This window comes from Dasypus novemcinctus, chromosome 27 (assembly GCF_030445035.2).
Source record: "Dasypus novemcinctus isolate mDasNov1 chromosome 27, mDasNov1.1.hap2, whole genome shotgun sequence".
Classification (NCBI taxonomy): domain Eukaryota; kingdom Metazoa; phylum Chordata; class Mammalia; order Cingulata; family Dasypodidae; genus Dasypus; species Dasypus novemcinctus.
In genome coordinates this window covers 30,540-47,229 of record NC_080699.1, presented here as the reverse complement: position 1 = coordinate 47,229, position 16,690 = coordinate 30,540, and the positions used below count along the sequence as shown (strand labels likewise).

General features: G+C 41.2%; 1 long non-coding RNA gene across 1 annotated transcript; it reads left to right on the top strand.

Moving 5' to 3' along the window:
• Positions 1-220: 220 nt before the first annotated feature.
• Positions 221-12,369, top strand: LOC131276234 (uncharacterized). The gene is made up of 4 exons (XR_009183734.1): positions 221-321; positions 880-929; positions 9,899-9,993; positions 11,979-12,369. It is a non-coding gene; the product is annotated as an uncharacterized lncRNA (long non-coding RNA).
• The last annotated feature ends 4,321 nt before the right edge of the window (positions 12,370-16,690 follow it).

The window sequence follows — 16,690 nt, the reverse complement described above, 5'->3', positions numbered from 1 at the left end:
AGCAGCCCTTCACTGCCATTCCTGCTTCCTGCTGCAGGTCTGGAGAGTGGGTGTGATGGCTGGAGCTCCCCAGGCCGCTGAGACCATGAGGTGGCTCATGGAGGGTGGAGTTGGGGGTCTCATGTTGGAGGGAGCACCACGTTCTCTTACACGATGGTCTCTCTCCTCTGCAGTTGGTGTTTTGGTTTCTTTGCTCCATGCAGAAACTTGCTGCTTCACTAATCCTGGCTTCTTCCTTACGTGACAGCTCCCAGGCAAGAGGTCCAAAGGAGGCCTGGAGCCCTGAGTTCACCACCAGTGCCTCCTGGTCCCAGGGAAGAGGTCTGCCCTGAGGGTTTTTTTTCCTGCTTTATTTTACTTTAAATGTTACATTAAAAAAATATGAGGTCCCCATATACCCCCCACCCCACCCATGCCACCCCTCCCACATCAACAAACTCTTCCATCATTGTGGCACATCCACTGCACCTGGTGAATACATTCTGGAGAACTGCTGCAGCACATGGACAGTGGTCCACATTGTGGGCCACACTCTCCCCCAGTCTACCCAGTGGGCCACGACAGGACACATAATGTCCAGCATCCATCCCTGCAGCACTACCTAGGACGACTCCAAATCCTGAAAATGCCCCCACACCATATCTTTTCTTCCCTCTCCCGACCATCAGCAGCCACCGTGGCCACCCTCTGCACATCACTACTACAATTTCTTCCCTTACTAATAACAATTGTTCCCCAGCAGAACACCAGTAAGTCCACTCTAATCCATACTCTATTCCTCCATCTTGTGGACCTGGGATGGCTATGTCCAGTCCCCTTCTACATCAAGGGGGGATTTAGATTCCACATGGATGATGGATGCAATTCTCCTGCTTGCAGCTCCCTGGTGTGGTGGTTGACCCTCTTCACCTCCCTGTCAGCTGGCCAGGGTAAGTCCAAAAAACCAGAGGGTAGGAGCCACAAGTCTGCTGAGGTCCAGGCATGGCTGTCACATGAATAGTTCAGAAATTCAGGTCTCCTGAGTATACACCAACCCAAACACTAACCACAGGTCTGGTAAAAATAACAGAAGAGGCTTGTGTAGAAAGGTCATATCTGAGTCCAACTCCATCACACTCAGGAAGACAAACTCCTAAGTAGGGCCAACTGACATGGCCCTGAACGCCAGAGCCATCTGCCTTGACCATAGAACCTGTGGGTCACTGCAGCCCTCAGGAGAACCAGCACCTGGGTTTCCATCTTGGCTGTCTCTGGTACCCTGCTGAGGCATGCATAAGCATCACCCCCTGATGACCTCCCGACTCTTTTTTGGAGACTCTTAGCCATATATTTCACTTGTCCTTTCCATTTCCACCTTTTTATCCAAAGTCAAAAAGCAGTTTTTAACACCTGATATTACATGTAGGCTGAGATATTCTGCCTGTCTGAGTTGACCTCTTTGTTCATGGTCTTTTTGTAGTTACATCATCAGCTGGTGCTTGGTAGTAATCCCTCGGTGCCAGGGAGGCTCATCCCCAGTAGTCACGTCCCATGCTGGGGGGAAGGCAATGCATCTACATGTTGAGTTTGGCTTAGAGAGTGGCCACATTTGAGCAACATGGAGGCTCTTGGGAGGTAACTCTTAGGCACCCCACAGCTACAGGCCAAGTTCATATTTCAGGCACACAGGCTCATAATCGGAGCCATCCATATCAAGGGCTCATCATTGGACCATCCATCTTTATTGGTCTTTGCCATTGCACTTGGGGGATTGTTGTTGTTCCACTTGGGGAATGTGATAGAGCTCCCCTGGTCAGGAACTCAGGACTCTCTCATCTGTTGTTTCCAACTGAAACCACTATGAAAATATCCAAACCTTTCTATGTACCCTGTATACATGCCCTGGAGAACTCTCTCCCAACTGTGTACCCCCCACTAATGACACCCTATACAAGTGCTCCTCCCTTGCCATAGTTGAACCTCTCTGTAGTCCAAAACTTTTTCAAAAAGGAAGCCCAATATATTGCCAGGTTCCATTAATAGAAAAATGGAATAGAGTGTGGGTTTAAAGGTTAGATATAGATTGCATAGAAATTTAGAAAAATTAAATAAAGGAAAAATAAATTGGGGTATCAAAGAAATGAAAAAATGAAAAAGCTTTGTTTTTGACATTTTGCCTTTCATCACTGCCACAGGTGTTGCCCTGTATGTACAGTGGCAAGGAAATTTCTTCCATTTCTTCCTTAGTGTCTACCTCCTTTCTTTTATTTTTTTTCCCCTGATTATTAAGTTTCTCTTGACACAAGTTTTAGGTCACAGTAATTCACATATACAATATATGGTACTCCCACATAGCCAACATCAAACCCTTTGTCCCTTCTCCAACAGTGATCTTTTTACATGTTCATATTATATTTGCTCCAGCTAATGTACAAATATTGAAACAATAGCTTTCAAACATGGTTCCATTTGGGTTTACATCATAGTTTATATTTTAGACTACAATTTTCTAAATTTTTAGTTATCTTATGTTTTACATTATGGTTTACATTTTAGCCTATAGACTTTTATACATTTTTGGTGTCATTTAACATGACCTATATCCATCATGGCATGATCTTGTGGAACACTTGCATTGCCCCACAGTTACCCTGATTTCATGTATTCAACACCTCTTTCCCCCTTCCCTCAGGGCCCACCATCTTCATTACTTGAGGGACCATATTCAGAGATACTTGCAAAATTGTTGAGGGCTTGACATACTTGACTGCCCTAACCCATTGGAAGCCACTGATTCTCTCAAGAGATACAATTCCTTCTGAGAACATCAGTCCTCCCCAGGATGTGGGTATACCTTCACTCTCATTATATGGGTCTCCACCCAATGATATAATCCACTATGACAAAATGAGCACTCACACACTCCCCAGAAGCTTGCCCTGTGTCAGATGCCCCACCCCGTAAGCATCCCAAACAGGCAAACTTCCATATTACATTCTCTAAAGAGTTTTCTCTGCACCACAATTTCAACCACATACCTGACAATTCTCCATGGTCAAATGTTCCCTTCACCCTCTCCCCAATTTCTTGGGCAATCTGACCCATCCTCCCATCCCTAGCACCCATAAAGCCCATGCAGCTCCAACCAAAGTTATCCCTATGCCCCCATTTTATCCCTTCCCTGTACAAATACCTACCTCCAGCTTATCATAGATTTCACCCAAGTAGCTGTCAGCTCGCAACTTTCCTCTACCCACCAACTACCTTTAAACTTATCATCCAGTCTCTAGCTCTCTGAGACAGCTTGGTTTACTTATTTCATATCAGAGAGGTCATGTAGTATTTGCCCTTCAATGCCTAACTTGCTTCACTCAACATAAGGTTCTTAAGATTCATCCATATTATCACATGTTTGTACTGTACTTGTTCTTATAGCTGAGTAGTATTCCATTGTATGTATATACTACATTTTATTTATCCATTCATCTGTTGATGGGCATTTGGGTTGATTCCAACTTTTGGCAATAGTGAATAGTGCTGCCATGAACATTGGTGTGCATATATCAGTTTGTGTTCTTGTTTTCACATCTTCTGGGTATATACCCAGCAGTGGAATTGCTGAACCATATGGCAAATCTATAGCTAGGTTTTTGAGAAACAGCCAAACTGTCCTCCAGAATGGCTGGATCCTTCTGCATTCCCGCCAGCAGTGGGTGAGTGTTCCCATTCCTCCACATCCTCTCCAACAATTGTAGTCTTCTGATTTTTTGATAGCTGCCAGTCTTATGGGAGTAAGATGATATCTCATAGTTGTTTTGATTTGCATTTCCCTAATAGCTACGGATTTTGAGCATTTTTCATGTGTTTTTTAGCCATTTGTATATCATCTTTGGAGAAGTGTCTGTTCAAATCTTTTTCCCATTTTAAAAATGGGCTGTTTGTCTTTTTATTTTCAAGATATAGGAGTTCTTTATATATACAAGATATAAGTCTCCTATCAGATATATGGTTACCAAATATTTTCTCCCATTGCATAGGCTCTCTTTTCACTTTCCTGACAAACTCCTTTGAGGTGCAGAGGCTTTAAGTTTGAGCAGGTCCCATTTATCTGTTTGTTCTTTTGCTGCTCATGCTTTTGGTCTGAAGTTCATAAAGCCGTTTCCTATTACAAAGTCCTGTAGATGCTTCCCTACACTGCTTTCCAAAGTCATTATGGTCTTGGCTCTTATTTTTAGGTCTTTGATCCATCTTGAGTTGATTCTTGTGTAAGGTGTGAGTTGGTAATGCTCTTTAATTCTTTTACATATGGATATACAGTTCTCCAGGCTCCATTTGTTGAAGAGGCCATTCTCTCCCTGTTGGGAGGGTTTGGTGGCCTTGTCGAACACCATATGGCCGTATATATGAGGATCTGCATCAGAACTCTCAATTCGGTTCCATTGGTCAATGTGTCTATCCTTGTGTCAATACCATGCTGTTTTCACTACTGTAGCTTTGTAGTATGTTTTGAAGTCAGGTAGTATGATTCCTCCAATTTCATTTTTCTTTTTCAATATGTCTTTGGTTATTCAGGGCCTCTTTCCTTTCCAAATAAATTTCATAGTTAGTTTCTCTAGTTTATTAAAGAATGATGTGTTGATTTTTATTGGGATTGCATTGAATGTGTAGATCAGTTTTGGTAGGATAGATATCTTAATAATATTTAGTCTTCCTATCCATGAACAGGAAATATTCTTCCATTTATTTAGCTTTTCTTTGATTTCCTAGACAGTGTTGTGTAGTTTTCTGTGTATAAGTCTTTTACCTCTTTAGTTAAATTTATTCCTAGGTATTTGATTTTTTAATTTACTATTGTGAATGGTATTTGATTCCTGATTTCCTCCTGAGCTTTCTCATTATTGGTGTACAGAAATGCTACTGATTTTTGTGCATTTATCTTGTAACCTGTGACTTTGCTGAACTTATTTATAAGATCTAGAAGCTTTGTTGTAGACTTCTAAGGGTTTTCTATGTATAGGATCATATCATCTGTAAATAGTGAAATTTTGACTTCTTCCTTTCCAATTTGGATGCCTTTTATGTCTGGTTCTTTCCTCAATGCTTGAGCAAGTACTTCTAAGACTATGTTAAATAGGAGGGGTGATAGTGGGCATCCTTGTCTTGTTCCTGATCTTAGAGGGAAAGATTTTAGGATTGCACCATTGTAAATGATGTTAGCTGTGGGTTTTTCATATATACCCTTTATCACGTTCAGAAAGTTTCCTTCTATTCTGATCTTTTGCAGTGTTTTTATCAAGAAAAGGTGCTTTATTTTGTCAAATGCTTTTTCTGCAACTGTAGATATGATCATGTGATTTTTTCCCCTTCAATCTGTTTATGTGGTGTATTACATTAATTCATTTTCTTATGTTGAATCATCCTTGCATACCAGGAATGAACCCCACTTTGTCATGGTGTATAATTCATTTAATGTGTTGTTGAATATGGTTAACAAGTATTTTGTTGAGGATTTTCATGTCAAAGTTCTTTAGAGAGATTGGTCTGTAATTTTCCTTTCTTGTGATGTCTCTTTTTGGCTTTGGTGCTAGAGTAATGTTGGCATCATAGAATGAGTTAGGCGATGTTCCTTCTGTTTCAATTTTTTGGAAGAGTTTAAGCAAGATTCGTATTAGTTCTTTCCGGAATGTTTTGTAGAATTCACCTGTGAAGCCATCTGGCCCAGGGCTCCTTTCAATGACTGATTCTATCTCTTTACTTGTGATTGGTTTGTTGAGATCATCAACGTCTTTTGTCAATGTAGGCTGCTTATGTGTTTCTAGGAATTTGTCCATTTCCTCTAAATAGTTGTTTTTGTTGGAATATAGTTTTTCAAAGTATCCTCTTATGATAGTCTTTATTTCTGTGGTATCAGTGGTGATATCTCCTTTCTCATTTCTTATTTTGTGTATTTGCATCTTCTGTCTTTTTTCTTTGTTAATCTAGCTAAGGGTTCGTCAATTTTATTGATTTTCTCAAAGAACCAGCTCTTGGTTTTATTTTTTCAAGTGCTTTCTTATTTTCTATTTCATTTAGTTCTGCTCTGATCTTTGTTCTTTCTTTCTTTCTTCTTCCTTTGGGGTTAGTTGTTTTTTAACTAATTCCTCTGAGTGTGCATTTAGTTCTTCAACTTTAACTCTTTCTTCTTTTTTGATGTATGAATTTATGGCTATAAATTTCCCTCTCAGTACTGCTTTTGCTGTATCCCATAAGTTTGGATATGTTGTGTTACCATTTTCATTAGTTTCAAGGTAGTTATTAATTTATTTTGAGATTTCCTCGTTGACCCACTGTTTTTCTAAGAGTGTGTTGTTTAACTTCCAAATCTTGGTGCCAAATCTGGGTCTCTGGCCCTTGCAGATTTCCAGCTTCATTCCACTGTGGTCAGAGAAATTATTTTGTATGATTTCTATCTTCCTGAATTCATTGAGACTTTTTCTGTGGCCTAGAATGTGGTCTATCTTGGAGAATGATCCATGTGCACTTGAGAAAAATATATATCCTGCTGTATTTGGGTGTAATGTTCTGTATATGTCTATTAGATCCAGATCCTCTAATATATTGTTTGAAGTTTTTGTTTCTTTATTGATTCTCTTTTGAGATGTTCTGTCCAAAGCAGATAGTGGTGTATTAAAGTCCCCCACTATAATTTTAGAGGCATCTATTCCTTCACTTATTTTTTCCAGTGTTTGTCTCATGTATTTGGAGGCACCCTTGTTAGGAACATAAATGTTTATGATTGTTCTTTCTTCTTGAAAGATTATCCCTTTCACTACTATGTAGTGTACATCTTTGTCTCTCACAATTGTTTTGCATTCAAAGTATTTTGTCTGATATTAATATAGCTACTCCTGCCCTTTTTTGATTACTGTTTGCTTGTAAGATTGCTTTCCAGCCATTCACTTTCTTTTTTTAAAGACTTATTTATTTTTTATTTATTTCTCTCCTCTTCCCCTCCCCACCCCCAAGTTGTCTGCTCTCTGTGTCCATTCGCTGTGTGTTCTTCTGTGACTGCTTCTATCCTTATCAGCAGCACTGGGAATCTCTGTTTCTTTTTTTGTTGCGTCATCTTGTTGTGTCAGCTCTCTGTGTGCATGGCACCATTCTTGGGCAGGCTGCACTTTCTTTTGCACTGGGCGGTTCTCCTTACGGGGCACACTCTTTGTGTGTGGGGCTCCCCTACACGGGGGACACCTCTGCATGGTAGGGCACTCCTTGCATGCATCAGCACTGTGCATGGGCCAGCTCCACATGGGTCAAGGAGGCACAGGGTTTGAACCATGGACCTCTCGTGGTTGGTGGATGCCCTATCCATTGGGCCAAGTCTGCTTCCCCAGCCATTCACTTTCAGCCTCCTTGAATCCCTGGGTCTAAGATGTGTTTCTTGCAGACAGCATATAGATGGGTCATATTTCCTTATCCAGTCTCCCAGTCTGAGTCTCTTGACAGGTGACTTTAATCCATTAACATTCAGTGTTATAACTTTCAAGGAATTACTTATATTAGCCATATTTTCTTTGGATTTGTGTTTGTCATATTCTGTTTGATTTTCTTTTTCTGTTTTTGTCTTTTTAGTTGCTCTTAAACTCTCCTCCAACTCTGTCTCTCTTGTTTTTTTCTTTCTTCCTGCAGAACTCCCTGTAGTATTTCTTGAAGGGCAGAATTCTTGTTGGCATACTTTCTTAGTTTCTGTTTATCTGTGAATATTTTGAACTCTCCATCATTTTTGAATGCTAACTTTGCTGTCTAGAGTATTCTCAGTTGGAAATTTTTTTCTTTTAGTACCTTGACTATGTCATACCACTGTCTTCTTGCCTCCATGGCTTCAGATTAGAAATCAGCACTTAATCATATGGACCTTCCTTCGTGTGTGATGGTTCTCTTTTCTCTCACTGCTTTTAGTATTTTTTCTTTGTCTTGAGTGTTGGGTAGCTTGACAAGTATATGTCTTGGGGTAGGCCTGTTGGGATTTATACTGTTTGGGGTGTATTGTGCTTCCTGGACAATAGGTTTGGGAAGTTTTCAGTCATTATTTCCTCCAGCACCCTTTCTGTCCCCTTCCCCTTCTCTTCTCCTTCTGGGATGCCTATAATATGTATGTTTTCATGTTTTGCATTGTCATTCAGGTCCCTAAGCCCCTGCTGGATTTTTTCTATCTTTTTATCCATCAGTTCTACTATGTGTTTGATTTCAGATGTACTGTCTTCTACATCACTTAATCTCTCCTCTGCCTCTTCAAGTCTGCTGTTATTTACTGAGAGTGTATTTTTGATTTCTTGAATTGTGCTGTTCATCAGCACCATATCCATTATATTTTTGGGTATGATTGCAATTTCTTCTGTATTCTCTCCAATTGTTTTCTTCATATTCTTAATCTCTTCCTTCACCTCATCAAACTGGTCCCTAATATATGCTTTGAGATCTTTAATTACTTGTTCGATGTTCTGCTCCTCTTCCTGGTTTTTAGTTTGTTCATTGGATTGGGGCATGTTTTCCTGATTATTGGTTTGGTTTGTAGTTTTTTGTTGCTGTCTGGTCATCATTTTATCTTGACAGGTTTAGTCAGTTACTTAGATTCTTTGTCTAGTTTGGAGTTTAATTAGTTGTTGTTTTTGCATGCATGTTAAGTCTTCTCTTTGTCACTTTGTTCTTCTTATTCTATTTCCTTTTTTTTGGCTAAGTTCACTTGAAGGAAAATATTAGGGCCAGAGAAAGCAAAAGGAGTAAGAAAAGAAAATGAATAATTGTAGTATTGATAGTAAATTTTAACAGAGGGACCATGTGAGATATAGGAGAATGGATATTAGACTCATGTAAGGTATGTAGAGTTATAACAGTAAGGAAGCTAGAGTACATAAAAATCTGAATATGGGGAGGAATACAGTGTGAATTAAAAGGTCTGTGTGTTTGGGAAAGAGGGAAAGAGAAAAGAGAGGACAATAATATAAAGAGCGCATCTAAGGCAGAAAACAGAACAAAGGTATTAGTAATAAAAAGTGAAAAAAAATAGGGGGGCAGACAAAGAGAGATGTGTTTTAAGAGAAACAATCAATGATGGAGGATAGAAAGATGTAGAGGAAAGGGAATAGTGTTGGTGGCCAAAATCAATTCACACAGAAAAGAGTAAATGGAGGATGAGGAAATACAGCAAATGTGAAGCTCTCCCTGCTGCACCTAATGTAAGACGAATAAGAAAGCAGAGAAAGAAAGAATGAGAAAAAAAAAAAGAGACAAAAGGGAGTGGGGAAGTAAGCAGGAAAAAGAGAAAGAAAGAAAAAAGGACCTTGTGGGGATAAAGAGGAAGGAAAAACAAGGAAAAACCAACCAAATACTAGGGAAAGTTTCAAGCAAGGAATCCTGTTTGTAGTTAAATAAAACGCTTAGGGATCTGACGTTCCCCCTTTTCTTCCTTCCTCACTTCCCTCTCTCCCAGGCAGTAGGAAAGCTGCCTGAAAGGTCCCATAAGAGGTTCAAGTGGGTCCTTGTTGAATCAGCTCCACACAGGAAACAATGACTCTTAATTTCCAGAGAGAGAGCACCCACACCTCACCAGGAACATCAAGTATGCTATTGAAGGCTTGGAAAGCAGCTCCTACAGTCCCTCTCCTTTAGGTGTGCTATGAGAGGGCTTGTTGATTTTCTGACTCCACCTTCTGCCAGGCCAATTTTCCTATCCCAGGGTGTTTAGGTGAATCAGCCTCTCTCAGCAGATTCGCCACTCCTCTCTTCCCAGACTCTCCCCAAGCCAGCTGGTATGCTCCTCCTAGCACAAGAAAAGAAAAAAAGAAAAGAAAAAAAAAAAAGGGGGGGGACACCAGAAAATTGAACCCATACTAGCCAGGCCCCCCTACTGCACCCCCCACTGAATCCCTCCCACCCACAGAGTCGGTCCAAAACCGGAGGGCTAAGGCAATTCTGGACCTCCAGGAACGCTGGACTTGGGAAAGGGAAGTCCAGGACTCTGCAGACCCAGGGCATGTAAGTTCATGGAACACAGGCTATGGGCGCTCAGGGGGCACTGACCTGGGGACAATGCATCTGGGGGCCACGGGGCCCAGGAATGCCACTGCACAACCAACAGATCTCAGGAAACACGTGGCCTTCAGCCCCAGGGGGAAGGGTCCAGCCAGTCCACAGCTTCCGACCTCTGTACTTGTAAGCCCAATTCTACCTTCCACCTCTGCCACTCTCTCCAAATCCATGTCCACCCACCCTCCACCCTGCAAGCCCCCAAGAGAGCCCACTCTGACAAGACTCCAGCCCCACTTGGCTGCCTCTTTGCAGGAGAGACTGTAAAGTGCACTCACTCAGTCGCCATCTTGCCCCACCTCCCCCCCTGCAGGGTTTTGGATTAAAGCAGGCCTGGAGCCCTGAGCCTCCTGGCCCCCAGGGAAGGGTTCTCTCTATGGGGTTTTGAATCAAAGCAGGCCTGGAGGCCCAACTTTCATGTATCAGTGCCTCCTGGCTCCAGCCACGTCCCATTAGGAGTCCTTGGATTAAATGCCCTTGCTGCTAAATCTGCTGCAGACCTGCAGGCAGGTCTGCTGCCTGCCCTCCACCCTGCTGGAATCACCCCTGAGTGATGGCCACTGCCCAAGGATGCAGAGCAGCTGGTGCTTCCCGGCCTGCCCACTCCCTGGCCAGCCATCCAGGTGACTCCAGGCCTGAGCAGGGCTCCCGGGCCTGGGCCTGCCTCTCCTTTCGGCGCTGGACGCAGGATGCCTGTCAGGGCAGTTGCCACATGGTCTGTGCGTTTGCAGCCTTGGTTAAGAATCCGCTGCCCTGCCCTGCTTAGAGAGTGCCCTCCTGCCTCCTGTTGGCCTTAGGCCTCTGCCCCACCTGCCGTCTGCCCCACCTGCCGTCTGCCCCACCTGCCGTCTGCCCTGACAGCATCAGGGGGAGCCCACCCCCATCTTTCCCCAGCACCAGCCACTAGGACGCCATCCTGCCTATGATCTGTGCCTGGGTCATCTCTCCAGTTTACACACACGTGTGCAGGCACACAGGTGCACACACAGCTGGGCATGTATGGACACACACCCATTCACACGCACACACAGGCACCAAACCAGCTCCCTCAGGGTTCTCCATCTGTTGAGACCGTTGATGTCTTTGTGTGTTTGTGTCAGACCAGACTTTCTGTTATGTACACTTTCTCAGTCATATAAGACCAAGTTCACAGACCCTTGGTATTTCATGTACGTTTTGGGATTAAACCTTTGGATTTGTTTTCTTTTTTTAAAAGCAGCTGGAAATTTTATTGGGGTTGGTTTGGACAAAATGTGTATCAATTCTTCCCATCCAAAAACATAGACTCTTTCTCTAGTTATACAGGTCTCTCACCTTTTCTTTTCATTTGAATATATATTTTATTTAGATAACAGCACTAACACCATGATGATAAATGGTCATAAGTTTTTTTTCTTTGTATATATCCTTTATTCTTAATATGTTTTTATATATTCTTAAGGAATTGACCCTTTTCGTTTTTTTTTATTTTATGTGGGAAACAAGACATGTTGTTTCTATAGTAGCAAGTTACTTTCTGACCACTGGGTCGCGCTGTCCCTAGAGATATACATGCAGGTGGCTAATCTCTCAGGGAAACATAACATTCTAGCAGAACCCGGACTTGATAGTATGAGTAACCTGGGCAAAAAGATTTATGAGTATATTTGTTTCAATAACATAATAGAACATCTTGAGCTTTAGTTACTATCTTATCCACTGTGTACTGTGTTTTCAAGAATGAGGTAATGGGAATAGTTAGCTAGAATAGTTGCTGGTTCTCATGATTGCTTGGGGTATATAAGGAAACCCCTGATATTAATGAACTTGTCTGATGAGCTTGAGGCTTCAATGCTCTCAGATCCTCTGATCCCAATCTCTCTTTATCTTTCATTCCTGATACCCTTCGGGTCCACAACTCTGACATCTGGCACTCAACATGGGGCCTGAAGCAGAGATTCTTCCATGGCAGTATCAAGAACGTGGAAATTGGGAAACGGACTTTGGCCCAGTGGTTAGGGCGTCCGTCTACCACATGGGAGGTCCGCGGTTCAAACCCCGGGCCTCCTTGACCCGTGTGGAGCTGGCCCATGCGCAGTGCTGATGCGTGCAAGGAGTGCCGTGCTACGCAGGGGTGTCCCCTGCATAGGGGAGCCCCACGCACAAGGAGTGCACCCATAAGGAGAGCCGCCCAGCACGAAGGAGGGAGCAGCCTGCCGAGGAATGGTGCCACCCACACTTGCCATGCCGCTGACGACAACAAAAGCGGACAAAGAAACAAGACGCAGCGAAAAGACACAGAAAACAGACAACTGGGGGAGGGGAGGGGAATTAAATAAATAAAAATAAAATCTAAAAAAAAAAAAAAAAAAAAAAGAACGTGGAAATTGATTGAAAACCATCTGGAAAGTTTGAGGCATCCATCAAAAGGTGACTCGAGTCTGACAATACAGTGGTAAGAATCTTAATTTTGTTTCTGCTAGCATCAGGGTATGGGTAATCAACCAGGACATCTGGAAGAATATTCACAGGCACTAAAAACTCTTTTAAATACTGTTGGAGTCTCAGTAAAAACAGCAGATTTACTTGAACTTTTTGCTCTAGTACAAAAACACTGTTACTGGTTTCAGCCACAAGGGAAAAATCTTTTAAATCTTAAACAGTAGAAACAGATAATGAAGCCGCTACGTAGAGCATATAAAAAAGGAGAAACCATACCGTTATCAGTGTGGACGCTAGGGCAACAGACTGCAGCAGCCTTAGATCCTCTGCGGTCTGAAACGGAGGAGGAAGAAATGACCATCTTTTCCAGGGAGCCCCGTGACGTGGGTCATCAGAGTGAGGACAGGGAGGAAATAGAGGACAAGGAGGAGGATGAGCCTTCCAATGAAAAAGAAACTAATCCTTTTCTACCTAAACAAATGTCTAAATTGAATATTTCTAAAGCTGGCATTTATCCTAATTTATGTAATGCTGACCTATGGCTCCAGCGATTACTATGCCTGTAGCCCCGGGGATATTTACTGATGCCATTGACACCCAACCATATATTAAAAGCATATTTATACCCAATCTGGCTCCTACAACCCCAATGATGCATTGCTTATTACAAGGATCCCGAGAAGGGGATCCTGAGGCAATGCAATTATTACAAGCATTCCCAGTAAATATTCAACAAATTCCCCCTGATGCCAATAACCCCCAAGGAGGAATATATGCTCATCATGAACCATTGCCATTTAAAATTTTGAAAGAACTTAAACAAGCGTGTGCACAATTTGGAACTAATAGCCCTTATGCTTTTGGTTTGGTACAAGGGTTGGCTCAAACTGACTGCCTTATTCCATGGGACTGGGAAATGTTAACTAGAACAGTTTTAAATCCAGCTGAACTCTTACAATTTAAAACCTGTTGGGCAGATGAAGCCAATATGGTTGCGCGCCGTAATGCTGTGCAAAATCCTCCTGTTCTTATTTCTGCTGAACAGTTATTAGGTATTGGTGAATGGTCTGGCATTCAACAGCAGCTTCATTATGATGATCAGGCCATAAACCAGGTGCGCAATTCATGTTTGGCTGCTTGGAAATGGATTTGTGCTCCTGGAAGGCCAATGCAGTCTTTTGTTAAAATAATACAGGGAGTTAATGAAACTTATGTAGAATTTGTAGCCCAATTAACCGACGTTCTGATGAAAACAATTGAGATACCTGAAGCAAGAGAGTTAATTTTGTTAACGCTTGCATTTGATCAGGCTAATAGTGAACGTAAAAGGGGAATTCGACCCTTAAAGGCAGCAGGAGGTTCAATCCAGGATTATGTTAAAGCTTGTCAGGATATTGGCTCCACCACCCACCAGATGGCGGTCTTGGCCACAGCTTTTAAAGGTAGTAAAAAGGAGGAAAGAAAGAAAGGAAATTATTTTAAATGTGGAAAGCTTGGTCATTATCAGAGTGTCAATCTTATCCGGCTCATCCCACTCAGAATAGAAGTCAGCAATCTCCATCTAAGATATGTCCAGTATGTAGGAAAGGATATCATTGGGCCAATGAGTGCAGGTCTAAATTTCAAAAAAAATGGAACTCCAATTGGGTCAGGAAACCACTTTGTGGGCCTAGCTCAGGGCCCTCAGACAAACAATATGAGCCTGGCCAAACAATATCCAGTCAGCAATGGCCAGCTACATGCATCCCAATTTCAGAATTAAAAGCTGCCACAAGAGGCAGTGCTGCAGTAGATCTCCCATCTACTGAAACTAAGCTTATAACACCGGCAATGGGTATGCAAACTATATCTACTGGAGTAAAAGGACCGTTGCCCTCTGATACTGTTGGTTTGATATTAGGAAGAAGTAGTCTGACTATGAAGGGATTATTGGTTCAAATTGGTGTTATTGATAGTGACTTTAAAGAAGAAATAAAAGTAATGGTACAAGCAGTGAGTCAAGTTCAAATTAATGTTGGACAAAGGATTGCTCAATTACTATTGCTTCCTTATCATAAACCAAGTACCCTCCCCTTTAATAGAAAAGGTAGATTTGGTTCTACAGGAGAAAGAATTTATTGGCAGACTTTTGTAGGTGATGACAGGCCAGAGACAACAATTACCATCAATGGGAAGGTATTTTTTGGACCAGTAGATACTGGTGCTGATGTATCTATTATTGCTAAGTGACATTGGCCTCAATCTTGGACATTGCAGAAAGTACCCACTGTGCTTACTGGCATATGTACAATGAATGATGTATACCAGAGTACTGCTATATTTGATGTTTTAGGTCTGGATGGACAAAAATCTACTTTACAACCTTATGTAGCAGTTGTGGGTATCAACTTGTGGGAATGTGATTTGCTTGGTCATTGGGGAGCTTTTATTCACATTCCTACTTTGTCAGAACAAGCAAAGTTTTAATATATGGATATGCAATATAATACTAGAAGAAAAGGAGATCACAGAGGATTTGGGTATCATTTAGGTCAACAAAATTCTGGGCAGGAAAATTTACCATAGGGGTCATTGAACAAAAGGGCAGCCCAATACCTATAATTTGACTAACAGATACACCTGTATGGGTTGATCAATGGCCCCTCACAGTTGAAAAACTTAATGCCCTTCATATTCTTGTAACAGAACAGTTAACGCAAAAACATATTGAGCCTCCTAGTAGTTCATGGAATTCTTCTGTGTTTGTTATTAAGAAAAAAATCAGGCAATTGGAGACTGTTAACTGATCTAAGAGCTATCAACAAGGTCATGAGCTCTATGGGACCTTTGCAACCTGGGGCTCCACAACCATCCATGATTCCAAAAGATTGGCACATAATTATTATTGATTTAAAGGATGCTTTTTCATGATTCCTTTGCATCCTGCTGATAAAGAAAACTTTGCTTTTTCAGTACCTGCTCTTAATAATTAGGCACCTATGCAAAGATATCAATGGTGTGTATTACCGCAAGGTATGATGAATAGTCCTACCATGTGTCAATTGTTTGTGCATCAACCTTTAGAAGCATTAAGAGCAAAATTTCCAAAAGCAATGATTATTCATTATATGAATGATATATTGTTTGCTCATGCTTCAAATGACAAACTGCAACAGTTATTTCAGTATGCTGAACAAATTCTTCCTGAGTATGGCTTGCAAATTGCCCCTGAAAAAATTCAAAGGAATGCACCATATTGTTATTTGGGTATGAAATTAGCTAATGGACGTATTATACCACAAAAGGTACAAATATGCCAAGACAAGTTAAATACTTTAAATGATTTCCAAAAATTGCTAGGAGATATTAATTGGATTTGACCAACATTAGGAATCTCTAATTATATGTTAACTCATTTATTTCAAACATTAACAGGAGATTCCGATCTGTCTAGCCCTAGAATCTTGTCTAAAGAGGCTGAAAAAAGAATTCGCATTGATAGAGGATTGAATCTCTCAAGGGCAATTAACACAAATAGACCCTGATAAAGCTGTTGATTTAATTATTTTCTCAACCCCTCAATCTCCTACAGCTTTATTTTGGCAAGAAGGTATATTGGAATGGATTTTTCTACCTAATAATAAACAAAAGAGATTGCAAACATATCGCCAAAAAATGATTTCCATACTAGCAAAAGGCCATGTGAGGTTGTTACAGTTAAAGGGGTCTGATCCAGATAGAATTATTTGCAATCTTTCTCATGAAGAAATTCAACATTTATATATAACTAATCCTCAATGGCAAATTGCTATTAGTGATTTTCAAGGCATTATTGATAATCATTATCTTACTTCCAAACTGTTAACATTTTTACAAAGAACCACTTGGATTTTACCAAAAATTGTGAGAACTGTTCCTATTGAAAATGCATGTACAGTATTTACTGATGGTCATAGTAATGGAAAAGCAGCATACGTTACTTCTCAAAAAGAACAGGTTTGGCAGACTCCTTATTCGTCTGCTCAATGCACGGTGCTTTCAGCCATTATTAAGGTTTTACAAACGTTTCAAGAGCCCTTGAATATTGTCTCTGACTCCGAATATGTGTGTTTAACTGTAGGCTATATTGAAACAGCTCATATTTTTATTACTAATCAACTGTGGCAGATGGATGTTGCTCACATACCATCATTTGGTAAATTACGATATGTCCGTGTTTGCACTGATACTTACTCTCATTTTTTGT